The sequence below is a fragment of the Cydia fagiglandana genome, chromosome 2, assembly GCF_963556715.1.
Source record: "Cydia fagiglandana chromosome 2, ilCydFagi1.1, whole genome shotgun sequence".
In the NCBI taxonomy this organism is placed as follows: Eukaryota; Metazoa; Arthropoda; class Insecta; order Lepidoptera; family Tortricidae; genus Cydia; species Cydia fagiglandana.
The window spans coordinates 26,136,282-26,160,499 of NC_085933.1; the positions used below are offsets into that span (position 1 = coordinate 26,136,282).

Below are 24,218 nucleotides of genomic sequence, written 5' to 3' on the forward strand. Positions count from 1 at the left end.
TTATGAAAATCATTTGTTTTGATAAATAGCAATAGGAAGTACTTCTGGTAGGCACTCGCTTGGTAACGAGCATGGTATAATAATATACTCCGCCTGGTACTCTCTTCCCGTCTTTTCGTGGTCACGTGACTGACACAAGCCTACGTCATCATGCGACAGCGCTATATGATAATATGCGATAGCGCTATATAAAGTGGCAATGTTATTGTGACGTAGGCTTGTGTCACTCTGGGAAGAGAAGACCATGTTTTATTAGACCATAGTCTATAGAGAGAGTTGTGATACTACTATTGAACTTATGGCATTGAAAAGAACAAAAATGTACTATTGAACTTATGGCCTTGAAAAGAACAAAAATGCACAAGTGGCAGTGATTGGATCATAGAACTAACGGCCATTGGGGCATACACGTTTTTGGTTAGGGCAACTTGGCTTTAAGCTTAGTACATACCATTTCAAATACATTATAAATAAATAAAAATAAAATCAAATCTAAATTTCAGACAAATAAGGTATCCATAGACTGTTAGTCAACAAGCAAACATCTTAACCTATTGTTAGAATTTAAACATAAACATAATATGAACTTATATTAAATTATTTGCTCGGTCCAATACTTTAGGATCGGGCAATCAGCAGCAGACAGCAATTTCCGTTAGAATGAGATTTTATTTTTCGTGTTAATTAACTGTCCGTGCGAACTGCCTAAAACGGGTCATTTACCCATAAAATGTTCATACAATGTCTCACTAAATATTTCCCTTGATATGTGAATCTTTCTATAGATCACGCTTATAGACTAACCTTTTTGTAACAGCACATTAAAAACGCCTTAGTTAACGGTTGGTTACCCGCTTCCGCTAACGCTCATGCCTCCACCCGCTCACGGCGACCGCTGCCAAGTCACGATTCCATCATAAACAGACCAAGCAAGCCGAATTTACCCTCACACAGCGCACAATAATAAAGCACTCTCATTTTACACTGCTCTTTTAAGTTTAACTAGCATTACCACTGAAACCATGTCGCAGAGGCAACATATATAGCTAACAGCTTAGATTTGTCTTTGTCCTTTTAACACATTTTTTCTTGACAGTTATATGTATACATGTTTTTTCTTGGTTTTGTATGTGTTACGCTTTTGTATTCAAAAATAAATTTGTACTTAATTAAACAGTTGTAGCAATTTACTAATTATTTCTATATCCCCTTACCGTCTTGCATTTCATTTTATTACCTTTCTAACGTCGTACTAAAGGAATTTATTTATGCACTTGCAGCAGCTCAAACTAGGATTTGCAAACTTTTTAAACTCTTAAATCACCGTGTACTTATACAAGTACAAATTATTTATAATAGCAGCTCAGACCTGACACACGTTACTGCCGAATGTGCTACACAAAGTACAAAAACTGTAAAATGGTAAAACATAGATATGAAGCATACGTTTGGCGCCCGTGAACCAAGGGCCGCGAAATGTTTTTTTAGAATGTACTGCCATAAAGTCAACGCGGCAAACCGAAACACTCCATACTAAACTTATAATCTGAATATAATTTGAAACATCTAGAAATAAAAAAGCGTATCAAATTATAGTAAAAAAAGGATGCTTAGCACGAGGAATCTCGTACATTAGCCCGCCTGGTTCTATCTCTAGCGCACCACGCGCGTAATTATATTTAATTGCTGTCCCGCTTGCACAGAGTCATTGACCGCCGTCGTCATAGGCGGAACAGCAATATAATTACCAAGTTAAAGTTCTCACCGGGTCACCTTTAAATCTGTACGTGTCATCATCATCATTAAATTAAGAGGTATTCTCTTGTCGGTGGAGTATCTTCCAGCTTTCCCTATCCTGCGCCAGCTCTTTGACTTTTTGGTACGACACGACCCCCACTTTTTCTTTCACTTGCTCCAAAAAGCTGCGTCTGGGTTTTCCTCTTCCCCGCTTGTGTCCTATCCGCCCCTCCAGGATAATTTTAAATAAGTGGTCTGTACGTGTGGAATGCAATAAATAGAGAAGCATGGCGGGAAACAACAAAAAAGGCCGTACAACGACCATGACCACGACTGCTCCGACAAGAGTATATGACTAAGAAGGAGAAGCGTCCTTTCTTTATGGCTCCTCTGCACGATGGGCTGGCCACTTCAAAGGACGCAGTCATCCGGTAGAATGAGACAACAATATCACTTGCTCCCTCTAACGCATAAATGCGTCCCTTGTAGTGGCCGGCGTTGACCCATCGTGTAGAGGAGCCATTAGTGTAAGCTCTGAGCTAACCGCAAAAATCGAAGTCCGCAAATTGCGGGGATTTTTCTCTGTCACTATAATTAGGTACGCCTTCGTTGGAGTAAAAGAGAAAGATACCCGCAATTTGCGAATTTCGGTTCTCGCGGTAGCCGCTCTGTAAACATAAGTTGTGGTAGGCCGTCGGCGGCAGATTTTCGGAACAGCGGAACAATATGAGGCGTTTCGACATGTTACTAACATGCTAGCCACATATGGTGCTCGGAAATTGCCGATTCTGAGTTAGTGGCTTGTTTCGGTCTTTATTACGTTTAAAACTAAGCTATGGCCGCTGTTTTGCCTTCGATTTTATCTGTGTCATTTCGGGGAATTCGATATGAAAGTACGGCTTATTTTTTTAGCAAGTCACAGTTTATAAAAGCAATATTTAGCCAGACAACCTTCCACATTTGTACTTATATAATAAAATTTATGGACAGTTATCCCTTCAGGATTGTTTTTAGGGTTCTGTACCCAAAGGGTAAAAACGGAACCCTATTACGAAGACTCCACTCCACTGTCCGTCCGTCTGTCTGTCCATCTGTCTGTCACCAGGCTGTATCTCATAAACCGTGATAGCTAGGCAGTTGGAATTTTCACAGATGATGTATTTCTGTTGCCGCTATAACAACAAATACTAAAAAGTACGGAACCCTCGGTGGGCGAGTCTGACTCGCACTTGTCGGGTTTTTTCTACTTGACTTGTCTGTATTTTTTTTCTATCTTTCTATACCTCTTTACGCTTAAATCGCTGAACTGATTTAGGTAAATTAAATTTTGTATGGAAATGGTTTAAGTCCCGGGGAAGGACATAGGATAGTTTTTATACAAAGTGGAAGACAAGGAAGAAGGAAAGAAGCAAGGAAGCATGAAATCGCGGACGGTATCTTGTTAAGCCCGTCACGGACGGAGCGATAATGTATCAAAAGATAATATTATATCTTATTGCAAGGCATCTTATGATACCTTGCAATAGTATAGCTATTACGATAAATTTCGTCTCTCTCACATTGTAAATGCTAGTCAGAGAGTGATATACCTATAATAGATATCGTTGGCGTATGTGGTGCTTAGCTATACTATATATCTCTCGGTATCTTTCGGTATCTGACAGTATATTAATATATATTCTCGCTCCGTCTGATGTGACGGGCTTTAATCATATAAACCACGTATTATCTGCGAAGCACTTCAATTTGGCTCAAAAACGCACTGATTCAAAATTTTAATTAAATCCGATCTTAATTTGTAGCTAAACGCTATCCCGTATGTCAATCACACCTAAAACCAACAGATGGCGTTGCTGGCACCGCGCCAAAATTCCATCGCGAGTGGATAGAGGCAACTCAATACAACTTGTATAAAGCTTACGCCCCTTTTCGACTGGGGACAGCCTTGATCGCGCTATCGCTCCGTGTCGGAATAGACGAAACTCGACACACTATGTATGGAACTTACGCCTTTCTTCCACTAGTGGCAGTTGATCGCGGTATTCAAGTATTATCTGTGGTCGCCTCTGATTGGATGAGTTAAATTAATGGCGTTTATATCCTGTCTCATTCGCTGGATGAAATGAAATTTGGAATAAATAGAGTAAATGGGTATTGGGCCATTTTAAAGTGTTAAAGATGTGATAACTGTATTGAAATATTTAGTAGTAAATTATCCAATTGTACCTAATTGAAGTTCGCAATATTAGCATCATTACATCATATTGAATTATAACATGACTTATTACAAAAGGCATAAGGTCCACCGATTGACTGATAAGAATATATGCGATGGTACCTTATACTTGTCAGTAGAATTCTTGGACATTTTACTGTAAGCCCGAAATCCAATCTCTTACCTTGCTAGCCAACTTGATCGCATAGCGCTCTGTTGAAAAACAGTAGGTACCTAACTTAACTGGACACGGTGAACAGGCCAATTCGAACGTACACTGATATCAAAATGACGTCTAACTGATGTCATTCACTTACCGTGCATTTCGTTTGTATTTGTCCGTACCTGTATTGGTGGGGACGGGACGTTGGATATGTTTCTCGTATCATTCAGCCACAAATTTAATATCAAAATTGATGTTGCTTGATTTATAACATTTGCGGCAACATTGCACCGTAGTAACAATTCTCTTTTCAATTATGCAGAGGTGCTGGTGTAGACTAAATATGAACAGGACCTTAAATCTCCATGAGGAAGAACAGAAATATAGTACTGATGTAGTGCATAATTGCTTTCCATCATATTTTTTCGAAATCATTCGTATTTGTAATGCTACTTAATTCAACCTCACTACTTATTGTACTGAGACTGACTGAAATAGCATAACACATTCGTGCGTTTCCGTGAAAATACGATGGCAAACATTATGCATTTCATCTGTATTGTACTGTTTACCATCTGTGTGCTATTTATATCCCATTGTTCTCAACACACGATCGGTTTATTGTTACCTCCGAAGAAACACCTCCACACGAAATTGGACTCTATTCCCACCAAACAAAGCACACACTTTAACGACACGATTGTCACAGTCCTGATCGAATTACAGTAAGAAGAGTAATCCCTCCTAGAAACGTTATTTTTCCTTTGCCTCGGTTTCTAAAGGAGTCTTGACGCGATCGGAACGTAATGGGAAGAGAATGTATTTTGTGTTTTCTGTGGAAAGCGATATACACGACATTTTATACGTTTTCCGTTGTAGACAGATCTTACCTACTGCAATTTTTTTTAAATTTTATTGCCCAAGGAAAATACAAACGTACAAAACGCGGACTTAATGCTATCGATGAACTGCTGCCAGATGTGTAAAGATGGCGTGAGAGTAAAGGATGACTCACGCTAGACCAGGCCGGAGCCGGGCCGGAGCTTACGCTTCGTTTTCTATGGAAAACACCACGTGATCACCGATCAGCCGTCATAGAAATAAATATATACATATATATATAGAAAGATAGATACATATATATGTATAAATAGAGAAGAACCCGGTGTTGCTCGAAGTGTTTGATATAATTATTTTGAAATACCTTTACAAAATACACTACTTCCATCGTTATCTAATTAGTCCGAGAAAAACTAATTAGACAATTAATGGAAAGCAAAAACAAAACAAGATCAAAGTTCATTGTAGGTACCTAACGTAAACACATATGCTTTTCTCGAATTATGCTCTTTGTACAAAAAATTGTACCTTAAAAACTCGTTAAAGTAAATTACTGTTTTACTTCTATTTTTAAATGCTTAATTGAAATGCTTTTAAAAGCTCAGTAGTAAATTGGAGGAACATTTTATTTAAAATGGATTTAAGAGTTAGTGACTAAGAAGGGGTTCGTTAAAACTGTTAGGGTTCCGTACCCAAAGGGTAAAACGGGACCCTATTACTAAGACTTCGCTGTCCGTCCGTCCGTCCGTCCGTCCGTCCGTCCGTCCGTCCGTCCGTCCGTCCGTCCGTCCGTCCGTCTGTCACCAGGCTGTTTCTCACGAACCGTGATAGCTAGACAGTTGAAATTTTCACAGATGATGTATTTCTGTTGCCGCTATAACAACAAATACTAAAAACAGAATAAAATAAAGATTTAAATGGGGCTCCCATACAACAAACGTAATTTTGACCAAAGTTAAGCAACGTCGGGAGTGGTCAGTACTTGGATGGGTGACCGTTTTTTTTTTGCTTTTTTTGTTTTTTTTTTGCATTATGGTACGGAACCCTTCGTGCGCGAGTCCGACTCCCGGTTTTTTAGGGTTCCGTACCCAAAGGGTAAAACGGGACCCTATTACTAAGACTTCGCTGTCCGTCCGTCCGTCCGTCCGTCCGTCCGTCCGTCCGTCCGTCCGTCCGTCCGTCTGTCACCAGGCTGTATCTCACGAACCGTAATAGCTAGACAGTTGAAATTTTCACAGATGATGTATTTCTGTTGCCGCTATAACAACAAATACTAAAAACAGAATAAAATAAAGATTTGAATGGGGCTCCCATACAACAAACGTGATTTTTGACCAAAGTTAAGCAACGTCGGGAGTGGTCAGTACTTGGATGGGTGACCGTTTTTTTTTGCTTTTTTTTGTTTTTTTTTTTTTGCATTATGGCACGGAACCCTTCGTGCGCGAGTCCGACTCGCACTTGCCCGGTTTTTTTTATTTTGTTTTCACATTGCTACCACACTTGTTCCGCGGTTTCATTAAAGCCCCGCGGGTTCAGGTTCTTCTCTCACTCTCACTGAGCGTAAGCGTGACAGAGATGGCTGTGCGTGCCCGGGATCGCGGATATCATGTTTATGATTTTTAATTTTTTGTAAGTATTGACAAAAAAATAATAAGTGACTTTTGCTATCAAGCTAAAGTAATTATAGTGATCTAAAAAAGCGGTACGTTTTATCAAAAACTCCGCTTTCTGAACCTACGGCACCTTAGGCTCTGCTTAAGGTGTATGTTACCTTTTTAGGGTTCCGTACCCAAAGGGTAAAAACGGGACCCTATTACTAAGACTCCACTGTCCGTCCGTCTGTCTGCCTGTCACCAGGCTGTATCTTATGAACCGCGATAGCTAGACAGTTGACATTTTCATAAGTTTGTTGTACTTATGAAAACTAAAAAGTGGGCAAGTCCGACTCGCACTTGTCCGGTTTTTTTTAAATTTAGTAAATGTAGGTATTTATACACCTATTTATAATAAAATACACAGTTTTGTTTTAATTGGCTTTATAATTTGTATCAAAATACTACGTTTGTTAAAAGTTGAAAATTGAATACCTAATTTACGCGGAAGAAGTGACGGGCAAAGGTTAGTGTGAAGATATTTATGAAAGGTGTATTCTACTTTTCGCCTTCATGGCGCCAATTCAGAGTTTAAGCAAGTAATAGCCCTGGTTAGAAATCTGAACCTACGACCTCACCAGATATAGTCCGAGAGACAAACTTTTATTAAGTAACGTTATTGTTATTACCTTATTACTTATTTACAATACAATACAAATACTTTTTATAGCACATCCCAATACAGACAACCATACAATGAATACAGCAACTCAAAAATAGGTAAACAACATGCGGTCCTATCGCTAAAAAGCTTCGCTTTTGATATTAAAAGTAGCATTTTCGTATCTAAGTCAAAATGCATTAATATGTCTCAGTGAGGCCAGGGCTTTTTATTTATTGTATAGGTAAGTAACATTCCTATTTAAAATTTTGAAAAAATATATATTTGTATTTTCGCAAATGTCGGGATCTAATATGAAAATCAACTTAGACCCTTGGCCAACCCTCACACCCTTAGCTGATTCAATTTTCATTTTATAAATAATTTGTGTAAACATTATAAATAGGGTTAAGATTTTATACCTGACCTGAGAAAAGGTATGCTTTTAGCGCCACTTGTACCATCCCACCAACCCAGGGTTAAACCTAGAGTTACCATGGTTAGGTACCAGTACTATTTGAGACTAGGTTAACGGTTTAACGAGTTAACCCGTAATACATTACGGCCAGTTTACATTTGACAATAAACGCAAGTTGCTAGTACCTAGTAACTGTACCTACGTATATAAACCGGTATGCCACACTTAGCCGTATTGATCTTTTTTATTCTTGGTATTTTTATTGACAATTTATTTATTTATATAGTTATAAAAAAAACCTCTTTATTTGATGATGTTTCAAACTTACAGCGGGCTCCCACACTACTCGCTCTATAAATAAAGAGCATAATGTACGGTAATCACACGAAAATGCCTCCAGTCACGCCCGGGGTCGAGTCGTGAAGAATCGGTGCACATTGTTAGTAACCCGATAGGCTGGCTTGTTAGGGTATTGTATTCTGTACTATTGTCACGTAAATATTCCTAGCCCGGCTGTGGGCTTCCCCTGAGGAAACTCACGGACAATTAAAGTTACTAAATTAAATAAAAAACTAAATCTTACCAAAAGCTCAAACAGGTGCTAAACTTATTTCCATCAGCTATTCAGGGCAATAAAGGATATGAAATGAAAAGTTAGTTTTTGTGACACATCATTTATTACTAACGAACACGGGCATTTACTCTACATGTAAATCATCAAGCTAGCATAAGCACCTTATATAAATAATGTCAGGCGATAGAGCTGGGTCGTGCCAGAAATGGTTCTAAAATGATTTACAAGCAGACCTATCTAAATTTGTTAGTCCCTAAATTATCATTTGCCATCACATATGATTCTACTAAATTCTTTAACTTTAAATTTGGAAAATTGCTTCTAGGATGGTAGGAAAGCGTACACCAACCTCATAACAAATGTTCCACCGGTTCAAGCCCGACGTATCATCCTCCGCTGTGCCGGAGCCGATTTTGCAGCAGCAGGAATCTGACCCGACACTGCAGAGCGCCACCGAAGGACTAAGGTCTCAGTTTGAAGATGTCGTCTCCTCCATCCAGCAGAAGAGCGAAAACCTCACGGCGAACTGCTCCCCAGACACTCTTGAAGTTTTAGGAATATGGACAGACTTCCATACTCTGATATGTGACTGAATTCACATTTGTAGTTACATAAAAACTAAAATCCCGTCAGCTGAAAGAAACATTTCAAGATTAATAACTAGAAGCATGTGCTCTGCCAATCTAAGAGACATTATGTGATCTAAGTTTCTCACCAGCTGGAAATTCCTAGAGTGGACTCATCTCACAGCTCTGATACTCCCTCCCAACCACATTGTTTTACCAGCAGACTGGAAACAAAGCGAAATGGTCAAACAGAGATTCAACAAGGAGTTACACCTGAGGACATCTATATATTATCATATTCTACTTACTGTTTGTGGCAAAATAACAACAGCATGAGCTCCCTAGCTCATGGATGCAGCGGCTACTGCATAACCAAGCCTCTGATCGATGCTACCAGAGCATGATGTATTTCGCTTCACTGTTCTATGTATCAAAAACATACAAACAATAAACAACATAAAATTTAGCTCCGATCATCGTCCACTCCGTGCCAAATTATTTTCAGCAAGTCGATTTATCGCAAACAACTCATTTTAAAAACTAAAATACAAAAACACGACAAAGATACACTCATAGTACACAAACACAAATTTAATTTAGAAATAAATAACTACTTTGATAATTTGGAAAACGATAAAGAAGATAACGTAGATAGTCAGTATAACGATATAGTCAACAGTATCAGAAATGCCAGCAACAAAATAAAAGCAACCAAAAATAAACATAAAAAGCTAACAGAAAAAACATTGAAACTTATAGATGAGAGACAGTCTTTGCACCTCGCAAGGAATAGCCCAGAATATAGACAAAAAGATAAATTGGTTAAACGTAGTATCCGTGCAGATATCAGGCACCATAATACAAAACTGGTAGAAATAGCTCTATCAAAAAACAAGTCCCTCAAGGCCGCAAAAAAAGGTGCATCTCAGGGGCAAAGCTGGATTACTAGCCTAAGGGACAGCAGAGGAATAAAACAGGGAGACAGGAATACAATTTTGAATATTGCTACTGAATATTATAAGGCTCTCTACTCTGATCCCCTCCGAACTTACGATTCACCAATCGAAGACGATAGTTTCAGCGCCATCCCACCAATTACAGAGCATGATGTATTCCTAGCACTTCAGAAAATGAAGTACAGCAGAAGCGCGGGTGAGGATGGCGTCACAACTGAAACATTGCGAGTTGGGGAGCCATCATTAATCCCACATATTTGTAAATTATTTAATAAAATTATAGTAACTCAAACTTTTCCCAAAAATATGTGCCACTCGAACATAATCCTGTTGCACAAGAAGGGCGACAAGGCTGATATAGGTAACTATCGCCCTATTAGCCTTGTATCCCATCTTTATAAAATATTTATAAAAATAATAGAAAACCGCATTTCGGGTCAACTTGATCTGCACCAACCACCCGAACAAGCGGGATTCCGCCCCGGCTTGTCTACCACCGACCACCTGCACACGTTAAACCAAGTTATCGAAAAATGCCACGAACATAATTTCTCCCTCTACTTAGCCTTCGTAGATTATTCAAAAGCGTTTGACAGCATATCGCACCATGCCATCTTCACAGCTCTAAGTCACCAAGAAATAGCCCCTAGTTACATCCAACTTCTAAGCACCATATACAAACATAGTACAGCCGCCATAAAATTACAGTCTTCTGGCCCGTCCTTCGAAGTGCAAAGGGGAGTGAAACAAGGAGATCCGCTATCGCCGAAACTTTTCACCAGTACATTAGAACATGTCTTCCAGAAGCTTGCGCCGCATTGGGGAGACAAGGGGCTGGTTGTCGGCGAGAAAAGGTTAACTAACCTTCGCTTTGCCGATGACATTGTCCTTTTTTCCTCAACGGCATCCGAGCTACATCATATGCTAGAAGACCTTAGCAATGCAAGCCTCGAGGTTGGACTGAAGATGAATATGTCAAAGACCAAAGTCATGACTAACGGTATACAACGTAGGATTGAGGTAAACGGAGAACACATTGCATATGTCCATGAATACCTTTATTTGGGCCAAATAGTCTCTTTCCAGGCGCGACAAGAAAAAGAGGTCGACAGACGGACCGAGAACGCCTGGAAGAGCTATTGGTCCATGAAACACCTCATGAAGGGAGATCTACCTCTGTCTCTCAAACGTAGGCTCATGGACATGTGTATACTTCCAGTCCTCACCTATGGTGCTCAAACTTGGTCTTTGACGGAAGCTCAGAAGTCCAAACTCGGGGTTTGTCAGAGAGCTATGGAGCGCAGCATATTAGGTGTGAAACTAAGGGATCACATCCGGAACACCACGCTGCGCTCTAAAACTCAAATAATAGATGTAGCTCGAAAAGCGGCCAAGTTAAAGTGGGACTGGGCTGGTCATGTCTGCCGCATGCCGAATGACTTATGGGCCAAGATAACCACGGAGTGGGTGCCCCATGAGTCGAACCGGAGATGCGGCAGACCTCGTCGGCGATGGCGGGATAACTTAGACTCCTTTTTGAGAGACTGGCCAGATGCAGCTCAAAATCGGGAAGAATGGAAGAAGAGGGGGGAGGCCTTTGCCCAGCAGTGGGACACAATGGGCTCGTAATAATAATAATAATAATAATAATAATGTTCTATGTATGAAAGATGCCCATCCAGGGCGAAAACCAACCAGGAAATGATCTCAAGCCTAACTATCCCTGGGATGACACAATCAAAATAACCAGTAACTAATGAAATTCATGGAACAGTTTTGTATGTAAGTATAACTTAAAGAAATAAATCATATTTAATTATTTAAACATATTTCAACCTATTTTGTATTTATAAATTGAGTTTTTGATTTAAATATTTATTAATATTATTCCATAAATTTAGGATTTAATTTGAAGTAGCAACACCATCCGATTTAATTAGTTTCTAATTGGCCAAATGGCTGTCATTCGTTTTGTTGCTACATCCATGACTTTCTTGCCATGAAACAAAACTATATTATATTCGAGACAATCCTAAAAACGTTAAACTGAATTACACATGCAAAGTGCCGTGTCACAATACCCCTCTCCCCGCTGTTGCGTTTTACCAAGGGTAAAACGCTCGCTGTCCTCAGCGACTATCTAATTCTAAATCGTGTGTCACAGAAACGAAAAAAAACACAAACAAAACAACCTCAACCATACTTAGTATGGGAGAACCCGAAACAAAAACCACCACCGAAGTGATTGCCGTAGGATCGAGATTCCTATCCAACCGAAAAGCCAAAGTAAACCACACAACTCCACATACCAAAACCAATAAACCATAAATTTTTTAATTTCTATCTCGAACCCACACAACCTAAATACAAAAAAAATGTGGTATCCGCACTGCCGGAAAAATCCACACCGCAATATCCAACTAACCAGTTAACCATCCCTTGGTTCTACCAGCACAACTTTACCCAGTTGCGCTGGCAAAACCAAACCAACTGCCAGGACTGATGATCAGCATTCCAAACTTATCTCTACTAGACCGGGCAAAATAAAAATTCCGAAATAATTCCTACTTCGAAGTTTACTTTATAAACTTGAGAAGTTAATTAAAATTCCAATCCAAAATATAATTCGTAATTCCGAAATTTCCATTCTAATCCTAAAATGTTGCAACCCTACAGGTTGAGGACACCAATAACTGTCTCAACCCTTCAGGTTGACAACCCAAACAAAAACCCAAACCAACAAAATACCAATCCTCGAAAAAACCAACAACAAACGGTTGAATTGGACACATCTTAGCTGTGCCAACTCTTCCATTATACAAAGCTAACCAAACCATACCAAACATCTGGGCCCTTCGAGTTGGTAAGAGTAACCTATCCCCCAACTCTCCGGATCACAAAACAAACCAACCAAAACCTTACACAACTCTGAGGTTGCAACATGCCCAAAATCTCAACCGTTTGGTTGAGTACAGAAACAATATCGCACGCCAGGCATGAATGACGGCGATACCGCGTGTCGCATCTTCGCCTACAAAATATTTCTCGTTGTATCGGCAGCGCGAACACAAAAAATCGTGTGCCTCACCAACGCCTCTATGGCTTGGACTTATGGGCAACACGTACACAAAAAGATACCCACCAGCGAGTACCAGTCGACGCTAAAAAGAGCAAGAACCCATCGGAGTACACAAAAAAGAACGCAAAACGTCCGTGGTATGCAGTGCGCGCCCCGCCATACCTCACAAAATCTCCTGGGTGTGGACCCCTGTCGACCCAAAACACAAAACGCACCAACACGGCGCTCGGGTGTGGTAAGCACCCGATAACTTCTCAAAAAACCTATTGGCCGTATTAAGGATCGCTCCAAAACTTAAAAAATGAGCTAGATTGTAACGCCCCTTTCATACTTCACGCATTTAGAGAACTGTTCCAAGAACCCTTTCATTCATCACACAAAACAAAAAATAGTAGTGAAAACAGACATTGCTGCTCACCACGTTCCGTACATACAGTCGTGATTGAATATTTTTACCACAATATCCAACACTCCAAACGAAACAACCGTAGAACGAAACGTTATGGCGTAAGCGAGGGCGTTTACTCTGGCGGCAAGGTGAAAGCTAAAAAACCGGGACCTTGCGTCCAGAGAAAACTTCCACCTCCACAAAACCTACCAAAAAACCTTGTGTCTACATCCTTAATACGCCACGATCCAAACTCAAAGTCCAGAATCCAAGACTACTCCAACCTAGCACCATACAAAACAAACTTTCACTGAACTTAAACTTGGTGCTAAAAAAACACTATCGTAACATTCGTAACGTTACATCATTAAATGGAATGTTTTGAAACACCCCTTAATGATAAACCAAGTTAATCAATAACTTCAAAAAACGAGCGTTTATTAAACGCTGACACGTTACGATTCTTAAGTTTGGACCCTAAAAATATCATGTTTCTGAACGCACCCTTTGTTGAACTTATTTATTTACTCTATGGCATATCGTCTATGCTTTTAAAAAGTTAAATGTCACTGAGATATTTTGCGAATTCTAACCTTACCTACCAAAAAAAACTTTCGCCGCATTTATTACTAGATTCATCTATACTTCAGCCACTATTAAACAACAAATTGGAAAACTAGATACGAGTGTGATCAACTTCGAACTAATACATACTTAGAACTTCAATATCTAGTTTGTCAAAATGCGAACTTGAAATGGAATTAAATCTACTAATAAACACAGGTAATCTACCAAATAATGAGAAAAGGAGTCAACTTTCGTTCTCATACTCTAAACTGAACGCAAAATCTCTGTATAGTTCCCTGTATTTTATAAAATAACCAAACTAGTATGTATATTCAACTCTAATTTTAATGAAATTGTTACAGAATCCTATATAACTGTGCTAAATTTGAACAACAGACCACCATAAAAGCAATAGATATCCAGCTATGCCTATAACTGGACACCGGACTATAGGAATTTGTAACTTCAGAAATCAATGAAAAAATATGGGAACACAGGCACTGGCAGTGCGCAGAAGTAGTATATCTTCAACAAATCAAAATCGTTTCTAATCAGGAACACAACAGAAGTCACTTGCCGGAGACTATCAACGTTGCTGCTGCGGTCGGACACAAACACTGCCCCTTCACAGCCGTTCCTGCAAGCTTCCAACTACTGCCAGCGACGCCTCTGTGTGGATCTACACCTCATAAATAAGTTCAACGGGCATTAAACATTAAAAGTGTACTGAAACCGCCATTGTATAATAAGTTTAACTCAAAAATATTTAAATATGATGGCAAAAGACTTACAAATTGATGTGGCACTATTGTATCATTTCTATTTATAATAAACAATGCTATATCTATTGTGCTTTTTACTACTATGAACCCTTTTTTTTTTTTTAGCTCTGTGTAAGTATCTTACATATTTCACATAACCAATATAAAATCAAAGCTATGAATAACACTGAAAGCCAGCCACTAACTAAATTAAATTACTACACAAAATTGTCTTAATTGCAAGCTTTCAAGTTGAAGTCTTTCTAGAAAAAACGTTCAAAATCAAGTGTGTATACACTGTATATGTTCATACAATTTACCAAAAACAATTTCATACGTTCTTAAAGCCGAAAAATAACACTGGATTGTAACTTAAGCTTTCCATCTGTGGCTAAATATCTAATATAAACTAAAAGGTATTTTGAGTTAAAATTTTACACTTGAACAATGCTTCTCAAATTTCTTAACAGTTTCTGTACTAGCTTAAAAGCTTTCGAACTTGACCTTAACAAAATGACATACAACTCAATTGCAGTACTTATAAAGCTTTGCCCAAAACATTTGTCTATAACTAACCAAGTTATACAACAAAATTAAAAAATGCTTTTTAAATCCTCAAAAATGCAAAATATATTAGGTCTCAATCTTTAGAGACTAGCTCACAAGCATAAAAAGTAGCAAAATGTACTAAAAGTTTGACACTTTCAACTTCCTGACAAAATGTCAGCACAAATTTTACTAACTGAAAATCAAAGCGTTTAATTTACGGATTTCACAAGATAATCTGAATTTCGTGCATCAAGTTGGAAAAAAACTGACTGTAAAACAGCTAAAGCTTAACCTGGATGGTATCAAAGTGTGCAAAGCCAAAGCACAAGCTCAAAAATAATACTCAACCGTAAGTATTACAAAACTTTTCTCATCTATATGTGATGGCAGTGATACAAACTGAATTATGATGGAAATAAAGCTTTAAGACGGAATGTAATGGGCGCCACGTTGGGCGCCAAATTGTCACGTAAATATTCCTAGCCCGGCTGTGGGCTTCCCCTGAGGAAACTCACGGACAATTAAAGTTACTAAATTAAATAAAAAACTAAATCTTACCAAAAGCTCAAACAGGTGCTAAACTTATTTCCATCAGCTATTCAGGGCAATAAAGGATATGAAATGAAAAGTTAGTTTTTGTGACACATCATTTATTACTAACGAACACGGGCATTTACTCTACATGTAAATCATCAAGCTAGCATAAGCACCTTATATAAATAATGTCAGGCGATAGAGCTGGGTCGTGCCAGAAATGGTTCTAAAATGATTTACAAGCAGACCTATCTAAATTTGTTAGTCCCTAAATTATCATTTGCCATCACATATGATTCTACTAAATTCTTTAACTTTAAATTTGGAAAATTGCTTCTAGGATGGTAGGAAAGCGTACACCAACCTCATAACAAATGTTCCACCGGTTCAAGCCCGACGTATCATCCTCCGCTGTGCCGGAGCCGATTTTGCAGCAGCAGGAATCTGACCCGACACTGCAGAGCGCCACCGAAGGACTAAGGTCTCAGTTTGAAGATGACGTCTCCTCCATCCAGCAGAAGAGCGAAAACCTCACGGCGAACTGCTCCCCAGACACTCTTGAAGTTTTAGGAATATGGACAGACTTCCATACTCTGATATGTGACTGAATTCACATTTGTAGTTACATAAAAACTAAAATCCCGTCAGCTGAAAGAAACATTTCAAGATTAATAACTAGAAGCATGTGCTCTGCCAATCTAAGAGACATTATGTGATCTAAGTTTCTCACCAGCTGGAAATTCCTAGAGTGGACTCATCTCACAGCTCTGATACTCCCTCCCAACCACATTGTTTTACCAGCAGACTGGAAACAAAGCGAAATGGTCAAACAGAGATTCAACAAGGAGTTACACCTGAGGACATCTATATATTATCATATTCTACTTACTGTTTGTGGCAAAATAACAACAGCATGAGCTCCCTAGCTCATGGATGCAGCGGCTACTGCATAACCAAGCCTCTGATCGATGCTACCAGAGCATGATGTATTTCGCTTCACTGTTCTATGTATGAAAGATGCCCATCCAGGGCGAAAACCAACCAGGAAATGATCTCAAGCCTAACTATCCCTGGGATGACACAATCAAAATAACCAGTAACTAATGAAATTCATGGAACAGTTTTGTATGTAAGTATAACTTAAAGAAATAAATCATATTTAATTATTTAAACATATTTCAACCTATTTTGTATTTATAAATTGAGTTTTTGATTTAAATATTTATTAATATTATTCCATAAATTTAGGATTTAATTTGAAGTAGCAACACCATCCGATTTAATTAGTTTCTAATTGGCCAAATGGCTGTCATTCGTTTTGTTGCTACATCCATGACTTTCTTGCCATGAAACAAAACTATATTATATTCGAGACAATCCTAAAAACGTTAAACTGAATTACACATGCAAAGTGCCGTGTCACACTATTTAGTAGACTGTGTATTTAGAGCGCTGGTGGCCTAGCGGTAAGAGCGTGCGACTTGCAATCCGGAGGTCGCGGGTTCAAACCCCGGCTCGTACCAATGAGTTTTTCGGAACTTATGTACGAAATATCATTTGATATTTACCAGTCGCTTTTCGGTGAAGGAAAACATCGTGAGGAAACCTGCATACATCTGCGAAGAAATTCAAAGGTGTATGTGAAGTCCCCAATCCGCATTGGGCTAGCGTGGGGACTATAGCCCAAGCCCTCTCGCGCTCGAGAGGAGGCCTGTGCCCAGCAGTGGGACGTATATAGGCTGAGATGATGATGACTATTCAGTAGATTGTACGAGTCTATGGTGTCTAAGGCTATAGGGTAATGCCATTAGCGATAAACGACTGGCACAAACATTAAATTTGTAAATCTGGCACATGATGGTAAAAAGTCAGCATGACTCTAAAAGTCAGTTCCCTCTGCAGATGACTGTAATGGCTCCTCTACACGTTGGGCCAATGCCGGCCACTCCAAGGGACGCATTTATGCGTTAGAGGGAGCAAGTGATATTGCTATCTCATTCTACCGCATGGCTGCCTCTCTTGGAGTGGCCGGCGTTGGCCCATCGTGTAGAAGAGCCAAAACATTGGCCACACTGCTGTACATCGTTGAACCTTACACCTTTTGTAATAAAGTCCACCGATGTACAGTTAGGAGTGGTGATGTTTGTACATGTTTTTTGCAAAAGACGACTTATTAAATATAAATTGTAAATGCCGAACGCGTCGCTGTTATTGTCAATTTCCATAGTAAAATGAGCATTACTGCAGCTGTCGTTGGAAATGGACTGTCACCTTAAACGACCATGTTAGCTTAAATCGTAATTTTGAATATCTGCTGAGATACACATGCACAGTACCTATATCGATAGTTTCCATTCTCCACATGATTTTCGGGTAGTCGGGATAGTCAGCATTGTCTTACTTCAAATACTCTTGAAATCCAAGCCATAATAGCTCCTATCAATTTCTCTTCCAAAATTGGAGCATAAATGCTGAGAAATTTGACGGCACCATAAAAGGCAGCCTAAATTCTGGTTTACACGAATGTGGGACAGAATCGTAACACTGCAGCAATTCCGAGCAGGATTGACGTATGTAGAATTAGAAATAAACGTATAAATTTGAAACGGCCACACGTCTGGGGACCGTAAAAATATGGCGGCGCTACTTTTGGTTGTCGAACAAAACCTTAGGATTTTCAATCATAATTATATTTAATATGTAAAAATGGTCACATACGTATTTAAAGTACTTTTCTACAAAAACACCAAACAAACTCTCCAGCGCGCGTCCCGTGCACGTCCATGGTGCGTCCCCCCCGCGCCCTTTCCATATACTTACCGTTGAATTGCTGGCTGAACGTTTATCTCGGCAACTAACAAATAGTTACCGAGATAAACGTGTGTCCGGTACTAGATGCCCTCCGGTGTTACGGGACTTCCCCATAGTAGTAGTAAACTCTTTATTGTTCAAAATGGCATATTACAAATAACTACGACTAAATTTGACCCACCAGTTTCCGATGAAGCTGAAAAATTGCATAGGTACGTGTGTAAGTCGGGTGACAATGCAATATTTTATAGTACCATGGAGCTGATTGGATGTCGGAGACAGGAGGTGGCCATTCGGAACTCTGTGATACAACGCAACCTAACTGTGTTAGGGGTTTTTAGGGTTCCGTACCCAAAGGGTAAAACGGGACCCTATTACTAAGACTTCGCTGTCCGTCCGTCCGTCCGTCCGTCCGTCCGTCTGTCACCAGGCTGTATCTCACGAACCGTGATAGCTAGACAGTTGAAATTTTCACAGATGATGTATTTCTGTTGCCGCTATAACAACAAATACTAAAAACAGAATAAAATAAAGATTTAAATGGGGCTCCCATACAACAAACGTGATTTTTGACCAAAGTTAAGCAACGTCGGGAGGGGTCAGTACTTGGATGGGTGACCGTTTTCTTTTTGCTTTTTTTTGTTTTTTTTTTGCATTATGGTACGGAACCCTTCGTGCGCGAGTCCGACTCGCACTTGCCCGGTTTTTAGAATTGTCTCGATGCGTACCAGTTGTCTGTGGAAAGAAAAGTACAGTCAGCGATAAAAGCTTGTACCAAAAATGATTTTTTTTCCTGAAATAAAATGTCGTAAGAAAACCCCTGGTAGCCCATTTTCTCAAACCGGATCGCCGGCGTAAGCGGCCGGAAGTCGTCGCGCTGCCAACTTCCGGCTTCCGCCAGCTTTTCGTTCAAACAATAGAAAATGCTGTAAGCTGTATGTTTGTATGTCTTTTGAGCATATGCATAGACGCAGAGCTAGCTAGGAAACTAAACAAGCTAGTAAACTAAAGGAGTCTGGCAGTATACACTGGAAATTGTATGTATTTTAGGGGCAAGTCCCCCAGTGACGGACACCTAGAAGAAAATAAAAAAATAATTTTAATAAATATATCTTTATTTGTCAAAAAATTATTACAATCAAAATGTAATAACACAAATGCAACTTTTAAATAGATTTATTGAAAAAAGAAAAGTAAACTTTAGTGAAAAAAAAAACACATTCTTTGCAAATAAACGGATGGAATATGTAAAAATTTAGAAGAATAATTCTGGAAGGCTTTCCTTTAAGTCAAGTAAGTATTTATTCTTTTTTTGCAGCTGCACATTACTCTCTCTATTCTTCGTATATTTATTTTAGTGTAAGTGATTTTTTGTGTGTGTTGGTTAAAGTGATTCTCGTCCAAACAATAGAAATTGTTCTTAAACATAAAAGGTTTGTTGAATATTTTGAAATCATTTTTGTTTCTTATTTAGTATTTGTAATGTTTTCTTCATAATGTTTTTTAGGACATACTGAAAATTCCTGGACTGGCCACTTAGAAAAAATAAGTCGTCTCATAATTATATCAGAATCCAGAAATTTTCAGTACGGCCCACGTACACACACCTACATACATACGTCTACATACGTCTACATACGTCTGTATTGTATGCAGGTATTTGTATGTGTTAGAGCCCAAATGCGGCTTGGCATTTTAAATATTTAAAGGGTTGGTGAACGGATTGGGTGATATTTTTAGAAGCTTTTTCCTTTTTCCGATGGCATTTAGTATTTATGTCCTTTGTAGAGCTTTTATCGCTTTCGTTTTTGATGTTTTTTCTAAAGCGGCAGCTTTTCCTGGGTTGCATCATATTAGATATAAATACTCAGAGACGTTTATTACGCCTCATGTATTAAAATATCTAACGTAATATTTAAAAAAATACTTGAATAACTAATAGTACCTACATAAAATCACAAAAGATAAACAAATATTTATTTATGTAAACTTGATTGCACAAACACATGTAAAATGTACTTACAAATGGCGGACTTAATGTCTAAAGGCATTCTCTACCAGTCAACCATTGGGTCAAACAGAGACAAATGTTGGTGCAGGAGATTCATAACATATAAAGAGAAATTCAAATAAGTCAAATATTATATGTATATTTACAAAATACGCTCAACCTACAAAATTAAACAATACGAGTTTTACCTATTGCAAATAAATATAAACCATAGCGACAATAGTTTAGTTTAGTTTAGTTTAGTTTATTTATCTCAATATACAATTTTCATACAGGTAAAATATAACATTTCAGCTTGTACTACTTGTCGTATGATGATCGTTTTTTAGAATAATAATAAGAATTACAATAGAACATCAAAATATAAAATAAAATTAGTACATAACAAATCAAAACAATGCAAATAGAAATAAATTAAAAAACGTCAAAATGTCACAATAGTAAAATATTTAAAAATAAAACAATGTCAATAGAAAAATTAAATCAGTTTCAGTACTACAAAGTACAGATCATAGAAAATGATGTCAATAAGAATAATTAAAAATAAATTAAAAATAAAAATAACATAATAAAAACAATTTATTAAATATATCTAGTACCTACTGTATAGTACGCATCAATGTCCACTAACTAATTATGTTCAATATTTATTTAATTATTTGCATTGCAATACATAACGTATGTAGTACCCACGGATTCAGAATCGGAACAAGGTAGCTTCAGAATAACACTAGTTTAAACCGAAATAAATGTTATACGAGCGCTGGCCTAGCGGTAAGAGCGTGCGACTCCCCCGTGCGAAACCCCGGCTTGTACCAATGAGTTTTTCGGAACTTATGTACGAAATATCATTTGATATTCACCAGTCGCTTTTCGGTGAAGGAAAATATCGTGAGGAAACCTGCATACATCTGCGAAGAAATTCAAAGGTGTATGTGAAGTCCCCAATCCGCATTGGGCTAGCTTGGGGACTATAGCCCAAGCCCTCTCGCGCTCGAGAGGAGGCCTGTGCCCAGCAGTGGGACGTATATAGGCTGAATTATTATATTATATTATTATAAATGTTATGAATCGGACCAGCGTCCTCTGTAATCGCGAATACTATTTCAAACTCCAAAACCTCATCAAAACAGGATTCAAACTGTGTGCATACGAGCAATATCACAATTTACACACAAATGTATCTCAAAACAAACGACACGCGCATAAATTATCGAACATACATACATACAAATGTATATGGTTATTGGTTAAATGTATGGAAGCGAGAGCCGATATCTCTTCGACGATCTACCAATTAAATCGACTAGAATAACGAGTATGGGGTAGACCTAAAATGTTACAGACAGGGCATACCTACTAATAATATTACTAGGTATCAGGCCAATTCGAATACTCACAGACATCAGAATTATATTTGAACCATTTTATGCCTTTTTAAACTGTTTTTGGACGATTTTATTAACTGTCAGATTTTGATTGATCTGAATAAACACGTAATCACTAGATTTGGAAATTTTGGGTGCTTAACGTCGTTCTTGAATCCATGGAGTCGTCATATGTTAAAAGATTTTTTTCGAAGTCAAAGTATAAAAATAAAACATTATATTACAAATCACAATTTGAGACAAGAAAAACGCATGTAAATTTCCGTTAAGTTAAGATTCCATACGTATTCGTAACTCAATGGAAGATTTTGTAGGACATACCTACGGTGAAATTGCGCTTGTATGTTGTACAGATTTGGGAATTTTATCTATCCATTAATAATCATAATAATTTATGTACCTGTGAATGGTTCCAGCAGGCGTTCTACATGATATCAAAGCTCTCCAAACGGGCTCTACGTGTTGGATCCATATCCCCACGCACGCCTTATAAATGACCGGGCTTAAAAACCCGAGAGTTTGTAACGGAGATACAAATAATAATAATAATTCAGCCTATACCAATATTCCACTGCCACAGCCTGTTCCACTGCTGGGGATAGGCCTCCTTTCACTCGCAAGAGGGCTTCTGCCGTATTCGAACTTCAAGATATTCACAAGAGACGACACGTACTAGATCCATTCTAGATACGTTATAGTTTAGATATCAACTAGTTCTCTTTTGCAGCGCAATTAAGGCAACCAATGTCACTTTTACGTTAGATAGAGTAAGATATCTATTAGATGTGAATTGGATCTCTAAGTCATATCGAAAAGAGAAATCGTTCAAGAGTATCTCCAGAATCGCGCAAATGTCAAATTTGACAGGTTAGATTTTAAACATATCGTTATCGTATCTTGGTGATGTTTAAAAGATGTCTAATAGATGTCTATTTCAAAATCCGAATCGGGCCCCTTATTTATCCATTAAATTTCATAAAAGGCTGACAAAATGAAAAAAAACGATACAGCAAAATAAAAATGGACCCATCTATCTCTTTCTATGTCTATATACATATATCAAATTGAACTGCACTAATTAAAATAGATGACCCGATTACGCTCATTGAGATTTAGTGCGGGCACGGGCTTGGATTAAAAATGTGCGTTCTTTTATTTACCTTTTTCCCTTATTATTTATTTACTAACACTTGATTTCACACGGACTTTTATAAGAAAAGTCGCTGCGGAATGAAGTTTTAGTTTGAGACACATATATGGCAAAGGTGAAATTTTGAATAGAGCTAGAAAGCAGATCTTAGGTGATCTCTCTTATATTTTAACACATTCAGGGCCAAGAACCCGAAAGACGGGTACCTACACTGTTCGTAGCGACTACGTGCTTCATACGGCGAAAACGTGGCTACGCGCTGCGAGCGTAACCCGTAGCACTTATAGTGGCAATGAATGTATTAAGCGGAAGGTTTTTTGAAAAGAAAAGGAAGCCAGGTATCGAAGAAATCACTTTTTTCTCGGAAATTTCTAGACGAATCGACTACTTATACTAATTTTCACTTAGATTTCCTTAATTTAATTATTTACACAGGGTGACATATAAATACGTAGACAAAAAATGCGACATTTCAGACATAGGTACCTACAAACATACACTTTTATTCCTGTAAAGTAATTAAGTGTTTAGTGTAAAAACAATGAAGTAAGTAGTTCAACTTAAACGTAATTATACTTGCCATAACTGTCAACTTACCAACTTAACATGATTTTGATTGGCGGAACTTTTTAATTGCTTGTATGTAAGTTCCAAACTCGTCGGGGCCTTGACAATTAAACTTGATAACAATGATAACTTAGAGTTTCTGTGTACTTTGCGTGTCACTAAGTGTGTTCGTAATTTATTTTAGACTGTTATTTTTCAATATATGTATAAATTATAATATAATCTAGACATAATTAGGCCTGAAATGATTTTCATCATCCTCTTCTAACCTTTATGCATTTTTGTCACTTACGGAGTCCGGAGTCCCCTCGGCGACATAATCAACAAAAATTTACATAGGCACCAGATTTTACTTAAGTGCCATCTCTAACCTTAAGGAAAACTAGGCCTAAATGGGACTATTTAGTTCGGTTTCCTCGCGTAGTTTCCTTCCAGAAAAGCGATAAGTAAATGTGGCTTTCCATCACAGAGCGGTCCTGACGCTTCAAGTGCCTTATGGACGTTTCCATCTGATATTCCTATAGAAATTGTGATGAAAAGGTCCTTATTGCAGATGAAGCATTAGGAAAAAATAAGGAAAATAATGGAAACTACACTCTGTAGTCCAATTTCTAAAATTAACTTGACCCTGTGGTCAGACCATTAGCTAAAGAAAGCACAGAAGGTACGTGTTCTGGGTCTTAAAAATCCC

At 38.3% G+C, this 24,218-nt stretch overlaps 1 protein-coding gene and 1 long non-coding RNA gene across 2 annotated transcripts in view; one reads left to right on the top strand and one right to left on the bottom strand.

The window, feature by feature from the left end:
* The window catches only part of LOC134679542 (protein madd-4), a 425,780-nt gene that overhangs the window by 178,342 nt on the left and 223,220 nt on the right, over positions 1-24,218 (bottom strand). The window lies entirely within an intron of this gene.
* Positions 11,382-14,603, top strand: LOC134679333 (uncharacterized). The gene is made up of 2 exons (XR_010100319.1): positions 11,382-13,972; positions 14,119-14,603. It is a non-coding gene; the product is annotated as an uncharacterized LOC134679333 (long non-coding RNA).